This window comes from Neofelis nebulosa, chromosome 2 (genome assembly GCF_028018385.1).
Source record: "Neofelis nebulosa isolate mNeoNeb1 chromosome 2, mNeoNeb1.pri, whole genome shotgun sequence".
Classification (NCBI taxonomy): Eukaryota; Metazoa; Chordata; class Mammalia; order Carnivora; family Felidae; genus Neofelis; species Neofelis nebulosa.
In genome coordinates this window covers 46326630-46351171 of record NC_080783.1, presented here as the reverse complement: position 1 = coordinate 46351171, position 24542 = coordinate 46326630, and the positions used below count along the sequence as shown (strand labels likewise).

General features: G+C 36.1%; 1 protein-coding gene across 13 annotated transcripts in view; it reads left to right on the top strand.

Annotated features, from left to right (window-relative positions):
• Positions 1 to 24542, top strand: part of GULP1 (GULP PTB domain containing engulfment adaptor 1) — a 771890-nt gene that overhangs the window by 644027 nt on the left and 103321 nt on the right. The window lies entirely within an intron of this gene.

Here is a 24542-nt window from a genome sequence, read left to right as displayed (position 1 = left end):
GGTCAAAACAAAAATCAGATACCTAGATTGAACACATAATTTGAAATAAGAGAGCATGTAGTCTGTGTCAGATCCAAAAGTATGAAGTATAAAGTTGGAACGGTATATTTTGGACTCTGAAACAGTGAGTACTGGCCTTTTATAGTGGTCAAAGAAAAAATTATAAGCATCCCAAAAGCTCTGCGATACAAAGCTTATCTATCTAAAAGATGGACAAAGGACAACATAGGTAAAAGTAACATTACCTGGTTTTAAGAAATATTTAAATACCTCTTTAACTATTACAATCCATCAGGACCCATATTATTTTCATTTTTTGCAACCTCAACTTTAGTTCTACTACATTATCCAAAAAACTGTTTCCCACATCACACACACACACACACACACACTGAAATGCTTTACTTGGCAAATTCATCTTCCTTTAGAAACATATCATGAGATGTGTTTATATGATATTTGTGATATAGTGTAAAAGTCTCTTGAACTTGTCATTTAAAGACCTGGGGTTAGATATTTACTGTGTCTGTTACCAGCTGTGTGATCTTGGGGAATATTTATAACCTACACTATAACCTGGGCCACTGTATGCTCATCTATGAATTGAAGGTAATATTACCTGCTTCAGAGAATAGCTGTATTAAATGAGAAATATCTGAAAGCACCTAAGTAGATATGCAGAGCCTGACACAAAATAGGCACACAGTAGATGTTTGTGGAATCACACATTATTCTTAAATTGTCTCCTTCCACCCCATCTTCCCTGGCCTTGCAGAGAGTCAGAGTATTTGACTGGCAAAATATGTTAGTCCTATAGGAGCTCTGCTTTCATTTGTCTTGTTATGTAGTAAAGCTAACCTCAGGGGTAGGAAATCTGTTTCATTGTTTTTCCTTCTTCCTTTATCCATAATTTCTTAGTATTCCTCTCCTCCCCCAGTTGAATATCTCTCTATGATTCTCAGCTTTGGCTTGCCTCCCCAATACATATATGTATTTTTCTTACTGAAGGAATTGTATAAAATGAATGCTAATTGGATGGTAAATATACTTCTAATAACAATATTATGGAACTCAACAAATAATAGTATCAGAATACAGATAGCATGAGCATTGTGAGTTAGCATGGCTTCCATGGGTTGAGGACTGCAGAATAGGGTATGCAGCACAATGATAAAGCTGGAAAATTGAAGTAGATATTTCTGCTATAGACTTTCCAAATGAGAATACATTTCTGCTAATGCAAAGTTGAGAAAGCAATTCCCATTGCTTCTCTAGGATTTGGAGTCTTGGAATCATGCCTGGAAATAATGCATTGGAAGGGTTGTAGGAGAGTATGACCAAAAGTGAATTATTGCCACATTATTGGCAAATTCAGTGAGAAATTGGTTTTGCTTGAACTTTAAAGGAAGTAGAGGGTAGGAGTAATTTAAATGGCTTCTATAGAATTTATTCATTTTTTGCCCATTCAGATTTTAGTCCTTCTGATTGTCTTATGTTTCCTTCTCCTTTTCTAATAGTATACATTTGGACTTCAGCTAATTCAATTTCTATAAATCTAACCAATGTTGCAATATATGGCTTCTATATTAATACATATAACTTGATTGCCAAAAATAATATTATAATATATAAATATATAGGTAATAATATAATGATAAAAGAAAATGCCAAAAGAATGTATTACATTATAATCATCAACACCATTTAGAATGACATTTTAGTGATTCTGCACCATATTTCTGGCATTATACCAGGTGATTTAGGATTTATAGAATTAGGACAAAAACAATTCTGCTTTAGTAGAGAAAGTAGGGAGCTTTCTCTCAGATTCACACTTATTTATTGTCTAATTACTGTTTTTCATCTTAAGATTTAAAATCTTGTTTATTGGTTCTTGATGAATAAAATTGAAACATTAAGTGTGTGTAATACAGTTAATTTATACACACACACACATATACATACACACACAGAGTTCTATTTTTGAAGCATTTCTAGTCCATATTTTGAATTAGAGAAGTAATAGTGACCTGGAATAACTAGATGGAGGAAAGTTGTTGGCTGCACAAATAGTGACCCCTTTATTTGTAAACAAGTAGTGTTTTTATGATTACTATAAATATATACATATTACATATGTGTGTGTATGTGCAATTACATATTTTCCTCAAGTGCTAAAATTTTAGTGCATCCTGTAGATCAAGATGAATTACTACCATTTTCTTTAATTCTCTTTGATTTAGAATGTTTTACTTAATATAAAAGAAATAGAAGAAATTAGGACATGAAATTTGTTTTGTAAGCCAAAGATGTTTTCTGTTTAGTAGGTATGATTGGATTTACTAAATTTTCAGAAGGAAGTGCTCTTCTGTAGCCCACAGGAGGGGACCCAGCAGAAGGGAAGGCAGCATCCCTCCATGTTTCAGGAGCTGCGACTTGACTGTTCAAAAGGTTTTCCATTTAGTCTGAAGCACCATCTGGCTCACAGCTGAAAATCATTAAGCTTCAGCAGCCTTACTCCCTCTCAGTTCCTGACTTTCCCCAAGCAAGTGAGAGGTTTTACCTTCACCAGGTGGGAAACTATTCAGTTAGTAAATGAGTGTATGAACTCATTTAAACTGCAAATCTTAGTGACTAGTTTTAGCTTAAAGCAGCGCTGGTGTCTAAACTATTAACACTGTATTTTGATTAATGTTTCCTCAATTTGAATTTTTTAAAGAGCTACTTCTCTACTGAATTTTTCTTAACCATTTATGATCTAAAAAACACAATGTATTTCATAGAAGGACACACTGTTGTTTTACTTTACCTGACCAACATTGGCATAGAAATGATCAAAGACATTCACAACAATTCCGTTATTTTTTTGGACTGCTGAGTGAGCACATTTGCGTAATGTTAAAGGAATGAGCTGGGCTGTGTATTGTCACATACGGTTTACATTATGAGAACAGAATGTTAATAGAAAAAAAAAGCACTGGGAAACATGAGAAAATTCCAAATTTGTTTCTCTTTAAAAGAAAGTTTTGATTTCACCTCCACCAAGACAGGACTTCTTTGTAATGGTGTGTGTACTGCATATATATAACTACATAATGATTATCTGCTTATGATTCTGTTAAATGAGTTAAGTGGATAGTTTCTAGCACTTAAAATGTGTGTACACTTTGCTAATATTCCCATAATTTTTAAAAAATGCTTTTTTTTTAACTTCAGCTTCTTGTCATTATTATTTTCAGTATTAATACTATAACTGAAAACACAATGTTTGTAAAGTGTTCTTTGCTCTGCACTTCGTAAGAAGGTCATTAGGAAATTTCTCTCTGATCTCTGCTCAGTTTTATCTTCTCTTTGATATCCTTTCTAGGGTGTGCTAGGAGAAGGAGGAGTAAATTTTAAATTGCATCAATGCAGGGGCACCTGGGTAGCTCAGTGCATTGAGCCTCAGACTCTTGATCTCAGCTCAGGTTAGGGTCTTACGGTTAGGTTCATGGGATCAAGCCCTGTGCAGGGCTCTACTTTCGCAGCACAAAGCCTGCCTGGGATTCTCTCCCTCTCTCTCTCTCTGCCATTCCCCTGCTCACACTCTCCCTCTCTCTCTCTCTCTCAAAATAAATAAATAAACTTTAATAAATGAATAATTAAATAAATTGCATCAAAGCAATTCAAATACATTGAAGTGCTTGGTTTCTATACATATAGAAACGCATCTGTATACAATAAATTTTTAGAACTAAAAGCAAAGATAGATATACTTCAATTTATGATGGTATTATATTTAAAATACACTGTTTCTCTAATAGATGAGGCAAAAATTTTAAAATAAAGATGTGTAGAATTAGCATGGAGTATTTTGTCATTATTTGAGTATTTTGATAATTTGGGGTGGGGTCATTAAAAGTAAGTGTATACACTACAGTATTTAATATTTTCTATTAAACACAATTAGCTTTCTAAATAAAAGAAGACTAGGGACCAACCAGTTTTCTTATTCCAAGACAGACTTGATTTTTTTTCTCTGTCTGGTTGTCTCAAAATCTGAAGCTCATGCTTTTGTCATTCTTCTTTTTATAAGTTAAGATTAATGAAAGGAAAACAAGCAACAGATCCAGAAGCAAGTGTGTATTTTGGCAGAGAAATTACAGAATGAGGAGGCTTTTCACCTGCAGACCACTGGCCCAAGAGCAGAACTAGCTTTTGAGGATTGTGTCTGATGGCAATTTTGTAATATAAAAATACAAAATGAGATGAACACACATTACAAGGTCCAAATCCTCTTGTTAAATATTAAAAATGCCAGAGAATAGAAAGAGATTGTGTTTTACCTCAACATATTCATGAACTTTTCAAACCCACCTTACTTAAAAGTATTTTCCCGTGTTATCTTCTGTGGTTCTTACCAACCAAGATTTTCTAGAGCTTCTTTCTTGAATTTTCTCCAATGAACGCACTATACACTGTTAAGTGTTTCAAAACAATATATGCTACACTTCCTGCCTCATCCCCACTGCTGACATTGTGATGTATGCCCTGCTTCTTGCGTGAAAGTTGCTCCCCATGTAAGAATCTCTAGTCCAAAGTAACCCATGTTGTTATTTTTCTTTGTTTTTTTATTTTGTTTTGATTTTTAAAGATTTTATTTTAAAGTAATCTTTATACCCAATGTGTGGCTCAAACTCACAACCCTGAGATCAAGAGTCGCATGCTCTACCGATCAAGCCAGCCAGGTTTCCCCATACTGTTATTTTTTGTATTATTTTTGTTTCTATAGATAGAATGTTAATATTTTACTAATATATTAGTATGGTATATTTCAAAAGTAGTAAATAAATCTTTAAGAATATTAGAGATTACAGGGGTGCCTAGGTGGCTCAGTTAAGCATCTGACTTTGGCTCAGGTCGTGATCTCATGGTTCACGGGTTTGGGCCCCCGTGCTCACATCGGGCTCAGTGCTGACAGCTTGGAGCCTGGAGCCTGCTTTAGATTCTGTGTCTCTCTGCCCCTCCCCTGCTCATATTGTCTCTCTCCCTCAAAAATAAATAAAACATAAAAAAAAGAATATTAGAGATTACGGAATTAAGTGGTAAGTAACACAATGGAAATATTAAATATTATATACTTCTGTGTGTGAGAACACATACATAAGACACTAATAAATGATGAGAATTCAAGAATATTGATATAATTACGAATATAAATGCTTTTAAATATTAAAATTGCTATTACTCTAAAAATCATTTTATCCTAAAAAATGTTTTCTAGTTTTTGGCTATCTTTGGCCCTTCTAGGAAATGTTTACAAGAATTTTTTCATTCTATGCTGTTAGAAGAATCAGCATCTACATAGATTTGAAAATATGACTCAAAATCCCTCTCTTAAGACTTTGGAAAAAACAGAACTGAGCAAAAATATGAGCATTCATCACAAATCATGGGGTACTGGGAGCTCTTAGTGTTCCTTTTGCTTTGCAATAAACAAAGGCTAATTATTAACAATTATTGGCATATTTGAAGACACAGAACAAGAGCTTCATGTGGTGTAGGTTATTTTCTTTTTTTCTGAATAATTTTTTTTAAAAGAAGAGATCACTTTTAAACTGGTGTCATTTCATTTGGTGTCTAGGCCAAGGGGAAAAAGGAAACTACTCCATTAGTGGAGGCCAGAAATATGAAAAGAGATAGGTGTTGCAAGATTTCCAGTAGGAAAAGATCTTCTAGATTAGAAATATGAGGTTTTCTAGTTGTAGGTACAAATGCCTGAATGCTCTTAGCCCTCCTCTCGTTCCCCTCAGCTATGGATTCAACTGGACACTAGCTTCCTAGCCCAGACCTGTTCACTCTTGTAAATCAGAGTCAAAAAGATCTAATTGAAATTGAGCTAGAGGACTTAACCTGTGAAAAAAATGGGGAAGTACAAAACTTAAAACCCTTGGTACTAATGATAAAGATAGGAGTCATTTTAGTCACTGATCCGCCTTTGTGTTGAAATACACATTAAGCACTGGGATACTAAAATTTATCTTTCTCTTCTGCTTCTTACCTGTGCTACCCTATAACAATATCTCTAAGAAAGACTTCTTAGGTGCTAATGTGTTAGTATGACAAACAATGTGTCAGAATATACATATGCGTATATTTTTCCCTTTTGATTACTAAATTGTAAACAAGTTTTTTTCACTATGGTAATTTAAAAATATTTCTAGAACAGTAAATTATAGTTAAATATTCATGTTAATTACAAGAAAGGGTTATGATAAGAAAAAACAATTGTTTGATGTAGTTTCTAAGGCTGGACTAATGTCAAAGGCAGTTCTTGTTTCACTAATTTACTAAGATGCTTTTGCCTCTCTTTTCTGTCTTACTTGCCTGGAAAAATCCTAACTCTTGTTTATCACCATGTATTCTTCCATACTTAAGTAGGTAATGTGGCTGGAATAAACATACACATATGCACACATGAACTCCTATGGCCATGTTCATTAGCCTTACTTTATGTTTAGATTGCAGTCCTCATCAGGGTATTAAAATTGTGCAGAAATTCAACAGCCTTGCCTCTTCCATTTGCTCTCTCTCTCCTTTTTTTTTTTTTTTTCCCATTTGCTCTTCTATTCAAGATGGCTATTCTTAGTCCCCTGCTCTTCTCTTCCCTCTCCCGTCCTCCTCTCTTATTTTCTCTAATCCTTAGAGCTAATGACCTACTTAAGTCATAAAATACATGCAATTAGAAGACAAATTCCATCTTTCCTCATCACTAAATCTACTGACTACTACTACTAAGTATTTTTAAGTGTTTTGATGACTCAGCCTTCCCTTCTGTTATAGGAGCAAACTGCCTCTTTTTTATCTAAGGACAGTTGCTTAGCTTATGGATTTGACCATATCCCTTCATGCCTGTTCAGGGAATTTGTTCCTGCATTTATCCTGTCTCTTTTCTGTGTCATCAGTTTTTTCCTGTTGAAACATTTTCCCATCAGTATACATACACATGCAGTAGTACCCAACAAAATGTTTATTCCTTGAGTCTGTGTCACTCTTTAGTCCTGCCCTATTGCTTGCTTCCATTTATAGAAAAGTTCCTTGAGAATCTCTACTTCCTGTCTTTACTACCTTACTTCTTATTTTCGCATGGACCAACACCAGTCAGGCTGTCTTAGCCCCTTCACCCCTGAAACTACGAAGCAAAAGTCACCAATAGTCTCCATGTTGTGAAACCAGTAGGCATTTCTCAGGCTTTCCCTTAATAGACATTTCAATATTATTTAATCTTCTCTTAATGAAAATGTTCTTCATTTGGATGCCAAAACTACACATTTTAATCATTTTCACTTGACTTCAGTGGCTATTCTGTAACTATCTTGTAGTTGATCTTCTTATTCTGTGTAACTTATAAAATTGGGCATGCCTTTGGACTCAGTAATCATTTCTCTGTTTACACCCACTTCCTAGCTGACCTTATCATCTATAAACTGGCTACTTCACAAATTATATCTCTATTCCTATCCTACCTGCTAGTCCCAGATTCCATATCCAATCATTCACTATCTCTTCTTGGATGTCTGATAGGTATCTCAGAACTAGCATATCTAAAACAGAAGTCTTTTGGCTTTCCCCAAGTGTCCCCTTCTCAATAAATGGCACTATGATTTACTCAGTTAAAAAGAAAAGAAAAGAAAAGAAAAGTAGTCATTGTCCTTGAGTTCTCTTTCTTACTCTCAAAATCCATCCATCAATTAGGCTGGTCAGCTCTCTCTTTGAAATATAAATCACATAATACCACAAAGAGTCTGAGGACATGACACAGTGGAAAAAGTGGGCAATTACCATTACCCAATTGACTAGTGGAGATAGAATAAGAAAAAAGAGAGAGAGAGAGAGAGATGGGAAAGGGCTGACATTAATCATTTCAGGAACGTAGGAGGCAGGATTTTCTCCTTAGGATATGACTTGACAAGAGTAGAAAATATTTGAACAGCTGCTGTGAGGCATCAAAGAACAAGAAATGAAGGAACATAGTAGCCGTGAGGGTCCTCTAGATGTCTCACTTTTATAGAAAATGTGTTTCTTCCAATCTCAAATGAGCTTCTGCTTTCTCTTGGACTCAAGGACAGGGCTCTGACATCATCTCATAAATGCACCACAAGATTCCATGTACTAAATAGAGAAGAGTGGCAAGAGAGTGCCTGCCTTGTACCAAGATTTATATATTGATTGTGGGTACAGAGTACTGAAATAATCATAGTCTTCAGAGCTATTCAAAGCCACTGTCTTTCCTCTATTTTATTCCCTTTTATGCCATTCCTTACCCCCTTTCCCCTCTTCACGACAGTCAATTGTTTAATGTAGTTACTTTTTGTTTGTATTTCTAAAATTTTAATTCCAGCATAGTTAACATGCAGTGTTACATTAGTTTCGGGTGTACATTTTACTGATTCAGCATTTCTATACATTACTCAGTGCTTATCATGATAAATGTGCTCTTAATCCCCTTTACTTATTTCACCCATCCCCTTACCCCCATGTTTGTTCTTTTAAAATCGGTTTTGGAGGGGCGCCTGGGTGGCGCAGTCGGTTAAGCGTCCGACTTCAGCCAGGTCACGATCTCGCGGTCCGTGAGTTCGAGCCCCGCGTCAGGCTCTGGGCTGATGGCTCGGAGCCTGGAGCCTGTTTCCGATTCTGTGTCTCCCTCTCTCTCTGCCCCTCCCCCGTTCATGCTCTGTCTCTCTCTGTCCCAAAAATAAATTAAAAAACGTTGAAAAAAAAAAAAATTAAAAAAAAATAAAAAATAAAAAAATAAAAAAAAAAATAAATAAATTAAAATCGGTTTTGGGGGCACCTGGGTGGGTCAGTCAGTTGAGTGTCAGAATTTTGATTTCAGCTCAGGTCATGATCCCAGGGTCATGGTATCCAGCCCGAGTTCAGGCTCTGCACTGAACCTGGAGCCTGCTTAAGATTATTTCTCTCTCCCCCTTTGCCTTTTTCCCCCATTCATTCTCTCTCTCTCTCTCAAAAAAAAAATAAATAAATAAAATATATATAAATAAAACTGTTGTTGTTTTGCAGATAAGCGCTGTTCAATTTGGGGGTTCTCTGGCTCACCTTATTTGTTGCAGTTGACGTTGTTAAGGTCCATTCATGTTGTTACGTACCTATTTAATTATTATTCTCGATTGATCATTCTGTATAGTGTTCCATTGCGTACTACCACATTTTGCCTTTCTCTTCTGCTAGTGATAGACAACAAGATTACCTCTAATTCCTTGCCACCACAAACAATAATGGGATTTCTCACAGAAGTCCTTTATGGATCTGTGAGAATTCCTTGGGATGAATACTCAGGAATGGAGTTTCTGAGTTACGGGGTATATGAACATTCAATTTGTTAAGCATTATTTCTTCAGATGAGTCTTGCTATTTATATGTTGTCATCAGTAGTGCATGTAAAGTAACTGTGTTTTCCTCAACTCTTTTTGCACATTAGAATTACCTGAAGGGTTCTTAAAAAATAATATAGCCAGGACCCTTTATTCTGATATAAATGGACTGAGTGAATCTTTGACATTGTATACTTTTTTAATTTCTTCCAGATGATTCCAATGAGTATGTAAATAGAACCATTGTTATAATCTCACATCATTACCAGCATTTGGCACTATATAATTTTCTGACTTTTCAGTCAAATTAGTATAACATAATATGGTTTAAATTTGTATTTTGATGATTACTCATGGGTTTGAGCATTTGTTTATATGCCTTTTGGACTGCCTGTTCTGTACATTGGCAGTTCTCATCATTTGTTCCTTTTCCTTCTGGGTTATGGACTTTTTCTTACTGTTTTTTAAGAAAGTCTTTGTGTATTTTAGATATTACTCCTTTATCAGATTTATAGAGAGAAACAATGGTTTTCCTCAGATTTGTCAGTTGTCTATTATCTTTTCTATAGTGACCTTTTCTGAAATGAAATGTTTATGATGTAATAAAGTTGGTTTTTATTTTTGTATATTTTTCAAAAAATTCTTCCCCTACTTTAAGTCAAAATAATACTCTTTTATATTTTCTTATATTTTATGGCTTTTATTTCTTCTAAAGTTATTAGTTAATATGGTTCCCAAAGCCAAATGTAAAATGTAGTAGACTTGTACTTTTCTATCTTATTGCATATTTTCTACTTAGTGTGCTTTGTTTTTTATTTTTCTTCATTTCCTACTGTCAACTAGATAAAGGTTTTTGACCGATTTTTTTTTTTAACATTTATTTATTTTTGAGACAGAGAGAGACAGAGCATGAAAGGGGGGGGGGGGTCAGAGAGAGAGGGAGACACAGAATCTGAAACGGGCTCCAGGCTCTGAGCAGTCAGCACAGAGCCCGATGCGGGGCTCGAACTCACATACCTCGAGATCGTGACCTGAGCCGAAGTCGGACCCTTAACCGACTGAGCCACCCAGGCGCCCCGGTTTTTGACCGATTTAAAGTGTACATATTGTAGTTTTGCTCTTACTGGTAGTTGCCCTTAGGACACATTTCCATTCTTATGTTCTCACATTAATCCCTCAAATTTTAACATCTGTAACTTCTCAACAATGAGTACTAAACTACAATTCATGTCCCAGGTTTTTTTTCTCTGTGCTCTACTATGTAGCAAATGTGTATTCAGATTTTCAGTTCTGGATTGTTATGGATATGTGTATGTGTATGTGTGTATGTGTCTAACTCTTTCTTTATATTTATATATCCATGTATCCTTCTATGCATCTGCTAATTTTCTTTCTTTCTTTTTTTTTTTTGTTTCATTTTTTATTTTTACTCCTACATTAGCTATTATTGTTTTTAGGATAAAATACCTTGGTAAAATTAATGTAAGACTATAGTGCTTTTATCTTTTACCAAAAAAGCTGGATTTGTTTCTCTTCTTATTTTAATACTACCAAGAGTATCTTCATTATTTTTTTTTACCTTTTCAGAAAAAAAAAAAAAAAAAAAAAAAAGCAAAAGTACTTTACTTTTTCAGTGGTAAAAATTCTGAGGCATTGTATGTCTTCAAGATTTTATTTTTTTTTAAGTAACCTCCACACCTAATGTGAGGCTCGAACTTACAACCTTGAGATCAAGTGTCACAGCCTCTACTGACTAAGCCAGCCAGGTGCCACAAGCATTGTATATCTGTATTACTCCCTCACATTATACTATAGTTACTCTATATAACATTCATGGTTCAAAGTTCTTCTCTTTTAAGGGTGCCTAGGTGGCTCAGTTGGTTAAGAGTCTGACTATGGCTCAGGCCATGATCTCACGGTTCCTGAGTTTGAGCCCCATGTCAGGCTCAAACTGACAGCTCAGAGCCTGGAGCCTGCTTCAGGTTCTGTCTCCATCTTTCTCCCCCCCCACCCCCCACCCCTTACGTTGTGTGTCTCTCTCTCTGTCCCTCAAATATAAACATTAAAAAAAAGTTAAAAAGCAAAAAACAAAGTTCTTTTCTTTTAGAATAGCTTAGAATATTGCTTACTTATTGTTTTTGCATCCTGTGTTTACTATTGTGAATTTTATTGTTAATTTTGTTCTTGTTGTTATTTAGGCCATCTTTTTCTGCCTGGAAATGTTGTATATTTTCTTTTTGCATTTAATATTCTTAATTTTACTATACCATGCCTGGATCTGAAACTTTCAGTTTGACATTGTTTTCATAGTCTATTTTAATTCTGTGAAAATTCTTTTCATAATTTTTTCTTAACTATTCCCTGCTCTCTGTTTTTATTTTTTCTCTCTTTTTGGTGTTCCAGTATCTAGATTTTGGCATTTTATTTCTATCCTCTATATCTCTTAGTATTTCTTTGATATACGTATCTCTTTTCTGTAGCCACCTAAGAGAGTGTCTCCATTTAATCTTCAAACTCAATAATTCAGCTATGAGTTGTACCATTTTGTAATGTAGTTCCATTTATTGTAGCTTTTTATAGTTTTAGCCATTATATTTTTGTACTCATCGATATGAATATTTTGTATTCATCGATCTATCAGAGCCACAGACTTAGAAAACAAAGCGTAATTCCTGGCTTGGTTTGCCAACACCGTTGCTGGACAAATTTGGATAAACTCATCATAAGAGAAGCCAATAACTCAAGAAATGACAGTTTAAAAAAGAGAAAGGGAGAAACTTATTTTATAAGCTGGCAGCCAGGGGAAGTGGCAGGCTCAAACCTCAACAACTGACCTCCTCGCCTGCAAGATGGACACCTAGAGTTTTACAGAGAGAGGGTCAAGGCAGGTATGTGCAAGAGACCATGCAGGGGGCATGTGACCATGGGTGAGGGGTGGTATGTGTTCAGCTTATGATCTTGGGAGGGAAGGGGATTTGTGGGGTGTTGTCCTCTAGGCATTCCCTTGCTATCAGGGCTTTTCTGGTTTGGCAGTTGGAATCTTCTGGTCTTGGCAAAACACCTTTGTCACTGCCTCAAGAAAGTGCAATACGAAATAAGCACAATGGGTTTTAGAGTAGGAGTTCAGTGGTCTTGTCTATTTCTGGTTTTAATTGTTGGGGTCTGTAGTTGAGCAAAAAGGCTCGCTGACCATACTAGTATTTTCCTTTTGGTTCACTTATTAATGATTTATTATTCTTTTCCCATTTACAAATATTTCTTCCTTTGTCTTTAGCTAAATACTGTCTTCATTCCCTTCTATTCTTAGAATTTTGTTTCTATGAAAAGTTTAACCTAGATAAAGAATATTGCCCTATGTTTTATTGGAGTAAGTTTTTTCTTCTTTTTTGGCATTGAAACAGATAGTTTGCTTGACTTTAGTGGAACTTTTGTCTGAAAATATGCATGGTTTTATTAAATTGTTCATTAATTTATATTGTTTCAACACATATGTCATTTCAATAGATTTTTTCATGTCCAACAAAAGTTGTGTTTCTTATGTCAGAAAATGATCATGGTTGCTCATCATTTTTGGCTTGTTTCTAATGTTTTCTTTGATGAAAAGGTGCTCTGTCTTTATTTGCATAATTCATCATAATTGTGTGCAGTATGTGTAACAAGGTAATCAATTACTAAACAGCTTTGGAGAGTTTTTTAATTCTCAAAATATCTTCAAATTAAGATTTTTTATAGTTACACATTTTCAACAGATTTTGGACGCTAAGATATATGTTTGTATTACAATAAAATATGTATTATTTTAGAAAACTTAATTTGTTAAATTGCTTTGTAATTTATGAGATATTTACTATACAAGGAACTAGATGCTAGGGATGCAAAGACAACAAATTAAAAAAAAATTTTTTTTAATGTTTATTTATTTTTGAAAGAGAGAGAGAGAGAGAGCTGGGAAGGGGCAGAGAGAGGGAGACACAGAATCTGAAGCAAGCTCCAGGCTCTCAGCTGTCTGCACAGAGACCAACTCGGGGCTAGAACTCACAAGCTGTGAGATCAAGACCTGAGCTGAAGTCAGATGCTTAAACGACTGAGCCACCCAGGGGCCCCTAGGACAGCAAAATTTTTAAATCTCCGATTCACTTACTTTTCAAAGACATTCTTGCAATCATTTTATCCTGAAATGAAAGCATTCATGAGTGCAAGAGAATGAGAGGTATAGCTCCATTTGAGTAGATATATTGAAAGGAAAAATTTTCAAATTAGTTCAGTTAGTTCAGTGACTAGGTTATGGTTAGTTGCCAGAAATCTTTCTAATCTGATCAAATGGAGTGTCAAATAAAAAGCACATCAGGACTTATGTAAGGAAACTTTATTTGATTTTTTAAAAATTAAAAAAAAAATTTGGTTTATTTTTGAGAGAGAGACAGGGAGCATGAATGGGGGAGGGCAGAGAGAGAGGGAGCACAGAATCTGAAGAAAACTCCAGACTCCTGAGCTGTCAGCACAGAGCCTGATACAGGGCCCAAACCCAGGAACTGGGAGATCATGACCTGAACCAAAGTCAGATGCTCAACAGACTGAGCCACCCAGGCACCCCAGGCCTTATTTGGAAGATTACTACAATAAATGGAGGTGGGAAATTGTAATAGGGAGAATTTGCCAACCACAGATCTATAGGCATCTCAAAGGCTAGGCAGAAAAGAACTTTTCTTTTATAAGGAAGAGTAAACAAGGCTAGAAAGAATGAGATGTGGGAAGGTGGGATGAATGATAGTGGCGTGATTAGGGCAGACCAGAGAGTGTATTACCCTGTACATCAGCCTATTTCTAGGAGAGATTATGAAGGGAAGGGTTGAGTTTGTTAAGGTGAGAGTAGGTCAAAGCTAAGGATTCTGGAGGAAAGAGAGAAGTTTAGCTAAAGTATAGTCAAGTAGCAGGTATTTTGTCCAGATTGGTCAGTGGTACATATAGCTCAGCTAATCATTTATGAAGCAAAGGATGGGAATTTGGAGGGTCTTTGTCTGGCCTTGTCTTGAGTAAACAAGGAGAGTGCCTTGAATCTTATCTAAATCATATGGGGAAGGGTGGTTCTTTTCATTTCCAAAACACAAAGGGGTGGGGGATTTCCTTAACCTTTGTTATTTTCTAGGATCACAGAGCTAGAGTAAGTTCAACATTGTCAGGATGGTGATAAAGAGATTTTTGACGATAAGTGTTTTGGCAGCTATATGTGAAAGACTGGTAAAAACCCACAGGAAGGAGAGAATTTAAGAATATTGTAGTCCCAGTAAAGTTAAAAATAGGATACGTATGATTGTAGTGACAGAGACAGAATGTATTTTTAGCTGTGGCCAAGCAGCATTGTGTGTGGGCAAGTGCAGTGGTAATATCCAGCCTGCCTCTAACAGTAAAGAAAGCATGATTTCCCAGTATAAATGTTTGAAAGTTCTGTTTTCAAGGATTAGGTAGATGTCTTGTCTGTCAATTCTCTCCCAGTGAAACCATTGACATTGTGAGATACTCCGGATATCAAGTGAAAAGATAAAGGATTTCTTTTGAGGGCTGCTTTAAAATCTTGTAAAAGAAAAATAATCTTTTTCTCTTACTTTCTTAAAACTCTCTTAAAATAAATCTATGAAATGATGAAAATGGTAAGTCTATACACATTCATAATTACTGTTTGTTAGAATTTAATGTAAATACAAAAAAATTGTGCTTTTGGTAAAGATACCAATCTAAAAACAATTGATGTTAAAGCAAAAGACTGAAATGAAAAAAAAAAAAAACCCTTTCAAGTTAAAAAAAAATTCTACTGGGGTAAATGTAAAGATCAAATTGGCTTTATTCAACAACTCATAAATTAGTCAGCATCCCATCTAGCAAGTAGAAGAGAGTTCTGAGAAGCTGTACAAAATGGAAGGATTTTATAGGCAGCAATGGGCAGGACAAGGAGGTTATTAGCAAAAGAAAAGAAGGAATTGTTTCTGGCAAGGTCACCTTCCCTGAGGGGGAAGAGCAGGGGGTCTTAACATGCAGATTACCTCATAAAGCTGATCAGGAAATTCCGGACTGATTAGTTTAAAATTCCACAACTGGGAGAGGCTGAAACTGCAATTAGTTTAGGTATTAAGTCTCAGGGCTTAGCAAAAGTGACTCCATTCAGGGCCTGTTTCTTTTCAACAAAGTGAAATATTGTGATAAAAGGCAGAAAATTTGAAACTGAAATAAAAATTTTTATATTGTTGCTTTTAGTTTGTAAAAACCAACAGAATCTTAAAACAGTATATATTTTACAAATCCTAGTCTTAAAATCCAAAAAGTCTTGAGTTTTAGACTCTGATAGCATTAATTGAGTAGTCAAGCTGTTTTATTCTAGTCTTTCAAAGGAATTCAGACAATTTTGCCAAAGATAATGTTACCTCAGTAATTGGATCCCACAAGTTCTCTCTCACAGTTAGAATATGGATATCAAAGTGTTTGGTGAAATGACCAAAACAGCAGGTGTGAAAGGATAGAGTTCTTATGTGTACAATCAAAATAAAAAGGAACAAAAGTATATTGTTATGATTTTTTTTTCTAAAATGGAGAAAATATTGAGTAGGACTTCCGCCAAATACTTCAAAATCTAATATTCAAAGGGAACCTAAACCCGGGACACTTAGTGTACATATAGGAGAGTCCTGTGTACTGTAAATAATGTTTGTTTCAATATGCAGGGTTTTATTTGTCTTAAAAAATATTTCTCTGAGCATAATTTACTTACTGTGGGATTATCTCATTTTTAGAGTAAGGTAGCTGAGCTCCCATTAAGGACAGAAGATAATGAAGAAAACCCAGTGAGACAAATAGTTAATTGATCATTAAATGAAGTTTTAATGAAAATTCTCAGTATCTAATTATTGAAACAGACTTTTAGGAGCCTGCCAAAGTGCAGCTCAGAATTGTACAGGCACTTATTGAAGTATATTGGGATACTCATCATGCCCATGCAAAAGGCATTGCTTAGGCAGTTTGAGAATTCCAATACCTCTCCTTCCCTGGAGCTTTCACTCTTTTGGTCCTAATGTTACAGCAAATACTCAGTGCCCAGAAAGAGGTAGACGACATGCACTCGGGGAATCAGAAAAGACTGTTTACTTCACACAGGTGCCAGCCCTGTGGAGTCACCTCTAATGGCTGAGCATCTGGCTCAGATTTTACTGATCTTTTATACATATGTGCTTCTGGGTTGGGCGGGACTAGTATAGTGAAGCTCCTGGTTCCTGGCTGCTGGCTGATGCAAGAGGCAAGCAAGATTGCAGAAGCCAAAATCGTGAAAAGGGTGTATCTGGCCTGGACATCTGGCTGGTCCTTTTTATCTGTGTTTACCAACTTTCCTTCTCACTAAGATCACAAAAAAACCCATGGATACCCTCATTCCAGAGGTGCTGAGTGGCAGCACCACCTCCAAATACAAGGGGTATCTCTGTAGTACCCAGTCCCTGTATGGAATTTTGTGGTATCGCAACATTGCCACAATTATTGCCCAGATACATTTTGCATGGTAGTTAGAGGTTTATAGCTGTGGAAGTGACTTTTGAATATACCTCATCCAAATCCTCTTCAAGCAGTAAGTGTTACTGTCAGAATAAAATGGATAAAATTTGGTAGCTTTCATTGTCAGAAAAGATAGGCTTTATATGCCCTTTTTCTTTTTGATTCATTGTAGCCTTTATTTTGACTTCAGTCTTGGCATTGAAGGAGATTCAAGCCCTTTTTATTCTGTTGCACAGAACTGTATTCTAGACCTTGCATATTAAGCTTTTCTTGCATATAAGCCATTCTAAAGAGTTGGCCGCATCACCAGGTAACCACGTGTTTCCTTTAGACCTCCCCTGCTCCCAGTCAAGGATGTTACAGAATAGCCTAGATGAGAGCCTCTGTGAGGCCAGTGGATGCTGTCTGAGGTTATTAGTGTGACGAAGAGCCCCATGCCCATAATCAACATGTGCTGTAGTCTACCCTCTGCCCAGGACATTCTTTCTTGTCTCACCTTTGACCTTTGCTCCTCTGGGCAATGATTAGTCACGTCTGCTCTGAAACTTTCACTTTGAACAGGACAGTCATTTGTACTTCATCCTCTAATTTTCAATGGTATCCCTCTCTAAAAGGGGTTGTCCCTATGTGCAGAGCCCCACACCCATTCTCCCCTATTTCTCAAAGATGATACATTCTTGGAGGGACATGCCATACTTATTTTTACTTCTCCATCCCTATAATGCTTGTCACATAATGTGGTCTCAAAACGTATCTGTTCAAAGACCAAAGGATTTTTAATGAAGGTTATGACATATGGGTAAATATTGTAAAATATAGAAAAATAATGGTAAGCATTTATATCCCAAGTCAGAGAAGTTCAGAAATCACTAATGCCACTATTTCTTAGCAAATTATAAATAAATATTCTCTTTAACACAGATCATGTAGCTTCTTCTAGTAATGTGAAATTTCTCAGTTTGTGTGCTGGTTAGTTTTCTTGGCTACACTTAGAAAGTATCTGTCTACGAAAGCAAGACTTTTGCAATTTACAGTCATAAAATACAGTAAAGAAGAATATTATAAGATGTCTTAAAATTTGGAGATTCAAGCAGAGAACCTTTACAATGGATACTAAGTAGATCCAGAAGAGTAAAAAATGAGCTGAATTCTCCGAAGAGGATTTTGGAAGCTACATGAACTATTAGAAGCAATGAAGTTCCATTCCAGTAGCTAGCCACTACAGAGGATTTAGCAACCTGGAGGGTTAATATTGGGTCTAAAACTGGCTGACATTCTCTCATGATTACCTTCCTGAATTACATATTCAAAAAAAGCACATAAGACATTTGAGAGTAAAAAATTCATTCACAGGAGAAACAACTGTGTTTTGTATCGTTTTTTAACTTTACCTAGTCTCTCTTCCTAGAACTGAACTTAATGATTAAGCTTCATTATTTTAGCATCATTTCTGATCTCAGGGTGAGCAATGAGATTTTAAAGTGATTTATGACTTATGTTTATGTAGATTATGTTTTAATCCATTTTCACGTTCTTTCAAACTTTAACCTTGAAAGAATTTCAGGAAAATATGGTGAGGATAAACAGGTAAGGAAAAAATGAAATTCAGAACTTGCTGTTTTATAGATTTTAGTATTACACCATATAAAGTTTCTTGTCATAACAATATTTATTTATTTATTTATTTATTTATTTATTTATTTAAGAGCCTAGGCAGCAGGTTTTTTAAAGCAGGAAACTGCCATTCTTTTAAAAAGCCACTCTAAATTTCTTCTGAACTAGTTTGTAAACATCAGTGGATTTCTTTCATAAAATCAGTTTTCAAACCTCGATATGCTGGATCTATTTAAAAAAAAAAAAAGATTGTTGGCTCCAAACTTTTTTTAAAAATTAGGCTTACAAAGGTCACGATCTCGCGGTCCATGAGTTCGAGCCCCGCGTCAGGCTCTGGGCTGATGGCTCGGAGCCTGGAGCCTGTTTCCCATTCTGTGTCTCCCTCCCTCTCTCTCTGCCCCTCCCCCATTCATGCTCTGTCTCTCTCTGTCCCAAAAATAAATAAAAAACGTTGGAAAAAAAAAATTAGGCTTACAAAAGTTTAAAGTTATAGAATGAATTAATACCAAGTTATTTTATAGTGTTTTGTTAATATAGTTCCTGATTTTGAAATAAAATTTGGGCACCTGAGTGGTGCAATAGGTTAAGTGTCTGACTCTCGATCTTGGTTCAGGTCATGATCTCGTGGTTCCTGAGTTCGAGCCCTGTGTTGGGCTCTGTGCTGACAGCATGGAACCTGCCTGGGATTCCCCCTCTCTCCCTCTTTGTCTGTCCCTCCCCTGCTTGTGCTCTCTCTCTCTCTCTCAAAATAAATAAACTTTAAAAAATGGATATTAAAACAATTCATCTAGTGATGTCTATGTTTCTGGATCAGTTTTTCTGGATCAGTTTTAATTGATTTTCCTCCCACTGTGTATTGTATTCTTTTACTTCTTTGTATGCTTGATTTTTTTTTTTAATTGGATGCCAGACATTATGCATTTCGCTACGTTTGGTGTTGAGTATTTTTATATTCCTTAAAGTGTTTTTGAACATAACTTTGAGATATAGTGAAGTTACTTGGAAATGGGTTAATTCTTTGGGGTCTTGTTTTTAAAAGTTGTTAAGTGGGTCCAAAGCAGCATTTATTCTAGCTTTAATTTTCCCCCTTTTACAAGGCTAGGCACTTCTTAGTAATCTAACTGATGTCCTGTAAATTATGAGCTTTTTCTTCCTTGCTGTTGACTCTAGAGTGAGCTACAGGCACCAATCTCTTTGAACTTTGTGGATGACTATTTACTCAGTCTTAGGAAGTCGTCATTACCAAGTTAAATTGTAAGACTTTTTCTTTTTAAAGTTCATTTATTCATTTTGAGAGAGAGAGAGAGAGAGAGAGCTCGAGCAGGGGAGGGACAGAGAGAGGAGGGGAAAGAGAGAGAGAGAATCCCAAGGAGGCTCTGCACTGACAGTGTGGAGCCTGATGCAAAGCTCAAACTCACCAACCATGAGATCATGACCTGAGCTGAAATTAAGAGTCCAATGCTTAACCAACTGAGCCACCCAAGCACCCTTAATTATAAGGCTTTTTGCAGGTATCTTTAGTTATTTCTGTGGAGCCCTTGCCTCTCCAGTGCTCTGGTCTGCAACACTAGTCACCTTCATTTTACTACATTGGCAATGATAATCTCCTCAATTTAGGGAGGTTGCTGGAATCTGACTGGGTTCCACCTCCCTGCACCATATCCTGGAAACTATCTCTGTGTATTAAGCTGGGGAAATTGTATGGTTTACCTTAATTGTTTTTCATCCTTCATCGATCACTTTCCTTTGCTGTCTGATGTTCATAGTCTTGAGAATTATTGTTTCATACATTTTTGTCTCATTTCTTAGGTGTTGTAGATGGTAAGGTAAATATAGCCTGTTACTCCATCTTGGTTAGAAGTAGAAGTGTGTAAATAAGTCTATAGAGCTTTCTTTAACATATGGGAAGGTGGCAACATACATTTCTGAGGAAGGTTTGGATTAGTCAGTGAATGGTAATGACTCTGTTTTGATATATACCTACCATTAAAGAAATGAGTGTAAGTTCTCATATCATACCATATAGTATTATTAATCCCAAAGGGTTTTCTGTATGTATAAAGAAAGGATTATAAAAAGTATATCCCCAAGAGACACATGCAGAGACACACGCTCTCCAGTATTCAATCCCGGGGGAGTATGAAAGTAAATGAGTATTCTCACATACAACTCATGGCCATGCACATTGTTCCAGCCTCTGTTTTTGTTTTTTAATCGAACAACTCTTTTATGTTTAATTAAAAATAATAGAAAGTCTAAATAGTAACACTTTAGACCTAATATAACTTTTACTCTGGGATGCTATTTTTTTGGAAAAAATAGTAAAAGTTATTTATGTCAGTTATTCTTTCTGTATATTATTTAGCTAGAATTTAGAAATAATTATTTACTGAGAAGGCAATAGTGCACCCATGTATAAGTAGCCATTGAAGCAATGTTTATCAAAAGTTTGTCCAAAAAGAAAGATTTATATCATGCTGTAAACTGAAACAAAGTAGGTTTATACAAAACTGATATTTCTTAAACTTAAAATGGTAAATCGATAACAATGTATATCTTACTACTTCAGCTATAAAATACATTAAAACATGTTATTAATACATTGAACATGAATATGGTGTATTGAATGCCAACTTAGTTAGCATTATGCACTGTGCTTTACCCATGGGCATTGTGAACAAACCCACCATGCTTATTCTCTAGTGGGGAATAAAGAACTGCTTTACAAAGAAGAGTAGAGTGGCTAGGGTCAAATAAATATGCTAAAAAGTCATTGGAAAGTGGGGTGCCTGGGTGGCTCAGTCAGTTAAGCGTCCAACTTCGGCTCAGGTCATGATCTCACGGCCTGTGAGTTCGAGCCCCGCGTTGGGCTCTGTGCTGACAGCTCAGAGCCTGGAGCCTGTTTCAGTTTCTGTGTCTCCCTCTCTCTGACCCTCCCCCATTCACACTCTGTCTCTCTTTGTCTCAAAAATAAATAAACGTTAAAAAAAATTAAAAAAGTAGTTGGAAAATGAAATTATACTTTTTATTTACATGATAAGAACAGCCTATCTGATATTCACTGACATTTATATCTGTGTTTGGAAAACAGGCAAAAATCCTTCTGGTGTTCTGGAGTCATAGAATTGTAGTGTTATTTTATCCTCTATTTATTTGGCCTGTTGAACCTTATACAGTCATGTTAAGGTTTTTGTTGTTGTTGTTGTTGTTGTTGTTGTTGTTTTCTGTCTATATGTCTCCAGAGACTTTATATTATAATCTTAATTTAAAATACACACAGTTTGGGGTGCTTAGGTGGCTCAGTCAGTTGAGTGTTTGACTCTTAATTTTGGCTCAGGTCAATGATCCCAGGGTCGGGGATCAAGCTCTGTAGGGCTTCATGCTGAGCGTGGAGCCTGCTTAAGATTTTCTCCCTCCTTGTGCCCCTCTCCCCTATGCTCGCTCTGTCTTGAAAGAAAAATAAATAAATAAATAAATAAGCACGATTTTATGAAATTTAAAATTATATGGTATTAAACTCCATCTTTTTTTTTTTTTTTTTTTTTTTTTTTTGAGAGAGAGACATAAAGAGTGTGAGCCAGGAGGGGCAGGGAAAGAGGGAGACAGAGAATCCTGAGTAGGCTTTGCGTGATCAGAGCAGAGCCCAAAGTGGGGCTTGAACTCATGAAACTGGGAGATCATGACCTGAGCCTAAATCCAAGAGTTGGACTCTTAACCTATGGAGTCACCCAGGCACCCCTTAATCTCCATCTTTATATTTCACAATCTGCTATTGTGAACAATGTCTACTTGAGACATACTGAATTTGCTCTACTGATTAATAGACTCCATGGTAATTTTGTGTATTTTTCCAGAGAAATCTAATCTTACATTCAGATACATTATGTATCTTTTCTGCTAGTTTTTGATTTTCATTTATTCCTCCAGGATACGATCGATCAATCAATAACCATGTCTGTTAGTTTCTAGATGAAAAGTAACTTTTGGTAGGATACAGAATATATTTTGTCCTAATGTATCCCCTTGTATACCTTGCTGAATGCCTGGCACTGGTGATTAATAAATGATTTCCAAATAAATTAATAAATTAATTGTAATAAATAAAGTCATTTCAATCATGACTTTTCCAATAATAATATCTTTTATATTTTACAAAAGAAACCATATTATATTGTTAGTATAAATGATGTAATCATTTTGGTGTTTTAGTTTATAATAAATATATTCTCTACCTGTCTTGTATTAATGGCATATCATGAAAAAGTGAATAAAGTGTGAGGTCAGTAAGAAAGTGATATTATTGTGTCATTATCTAAGTGTACAAAACAGTACCTAGTGATAATATTTTATAATTCTGTTAACTTTTAATTCTTTGGGAGCAGATAAGCCAGAACAGAGATAGTAGTAATTTCACTGTAAAAATGACTTTTTTTAAATTTTTTTTTTTCAACGTTTTTTATTTATTTTGGGGACAGAGAGAGACAGAGCATGAACGGGGGAGGGGCAGAGAGAGAGGGAGACACAGAATCGGAAACAGGCTCCAGGCTCTGAGCCATCAGCCCAGAGCCCGACGCGGGGCTCGAACTCACGGACCGTGAGATCGTGACCTGGCTGAAGTCGGACGCTTAACCGACTGCGCCACCCAGGCGCCCCAAAAATGACTTTTTATAAAGATTAATTTCTCTGTTGTGTTTTATTGCTTTGTAGACTTAATGGTGAGAGTTATGGATGAAATGTTGGTATCCACCCCCCTCCCCCCAAATTCACATGTTGAAATACTAACCCCCAAAGTGGTATTTGGAGATGGGGACTTTAGGGCCTAATTAGGTTTAGATGAGAGCATATGCACGAAGCCCCCATGATGGGATTAGTGTCTTCATAAAAAGAGAAGAAAACAAGAGCTCCCTCTCTCTCTGCCATGTGAGGACACAGTTGGAAGGTATCAGTCCATATACAAGCCAGGAAGAGGGCCCTCACTAGAACCTCACCTTGCTGGCATCCTGATTTCCAACCTCCAGCCTCCAATATTGCAAGCTAAAAATGTCTGTAGTTTAAGTGTTGCAGTTCCGGAATTTTGTTATGGCAGTCCAAGCTGACTAAGAGAGAAGCTGATCCTGAGAAGTAGGAAGCTGTTACAACAAAAAACCAAAAATGTGGACGCAGCTTTGGAACTGGGTGATGGGTAAAAGCTGGAAGTGTTTTGAGGTGCATGCTGAAAGAAGTGGAGATTGCTGTGAAGGTACTGCTCGAGGCAGTTCTGGTGACGGTTCAGAAAGAAAAGAGGAGACCAAAAGCCTCCATCTTCTTAGAGAATACATAAATAATCATGAACAGAATGTTGGTAGACGTATGGATGGTAAAGGACATTCTGTTGAGGTCTCAGATGGAAATATAGGACGTGTTATTGAACAATGGAGAAAAGGTGATTCTTGTTATAAAGTGGGCAAAGAACTTGCCTGAAGTGTATTTGTGTTTTAGTATTTTGTGGAGGCTAGAACTTGTAATTGATGAAATTGGATATTTGGCTGAGAAAATTTCTAAGCAAAGTGTTGAACAGTGGCTTGGTTCCTTCTAACTGATTATAGTAAAATGTGAGAAGAAAAAAATGAATTGAAAAAGGAATTGTTAAACTACAAAGAAACAGTACTTACAGATTTGGAACTTTCTCAGCTTATCCATATAGCAGAGAATACTAAGGATGTGGCCAAACAACCCTCTGCCAGTTTCAACTAAAGGGATGGAGATGGGATGAAATGAAGGAAGGCTTTTGGACTTCTTAGTTCCCATAGGACTGGAACATAGTTATTTTGCTGTGTACGTGAAGTGTTCTTCAAGACTAGGGATAAATTATTCCAAAGGCAAAATCAGAGATCATCACGTGTGCTTCCTTGGTTTCAAAGTGGGATAGGGTGCCATCATCTTCGTTTGAATCAGACAGCAGTGCCCAGAGCATCATGGGGTGTAGGGCCACCTAGCAGAGCCTAGTTGGAGAGGGACATGACTGCCACTGTCATAATCAAAGAC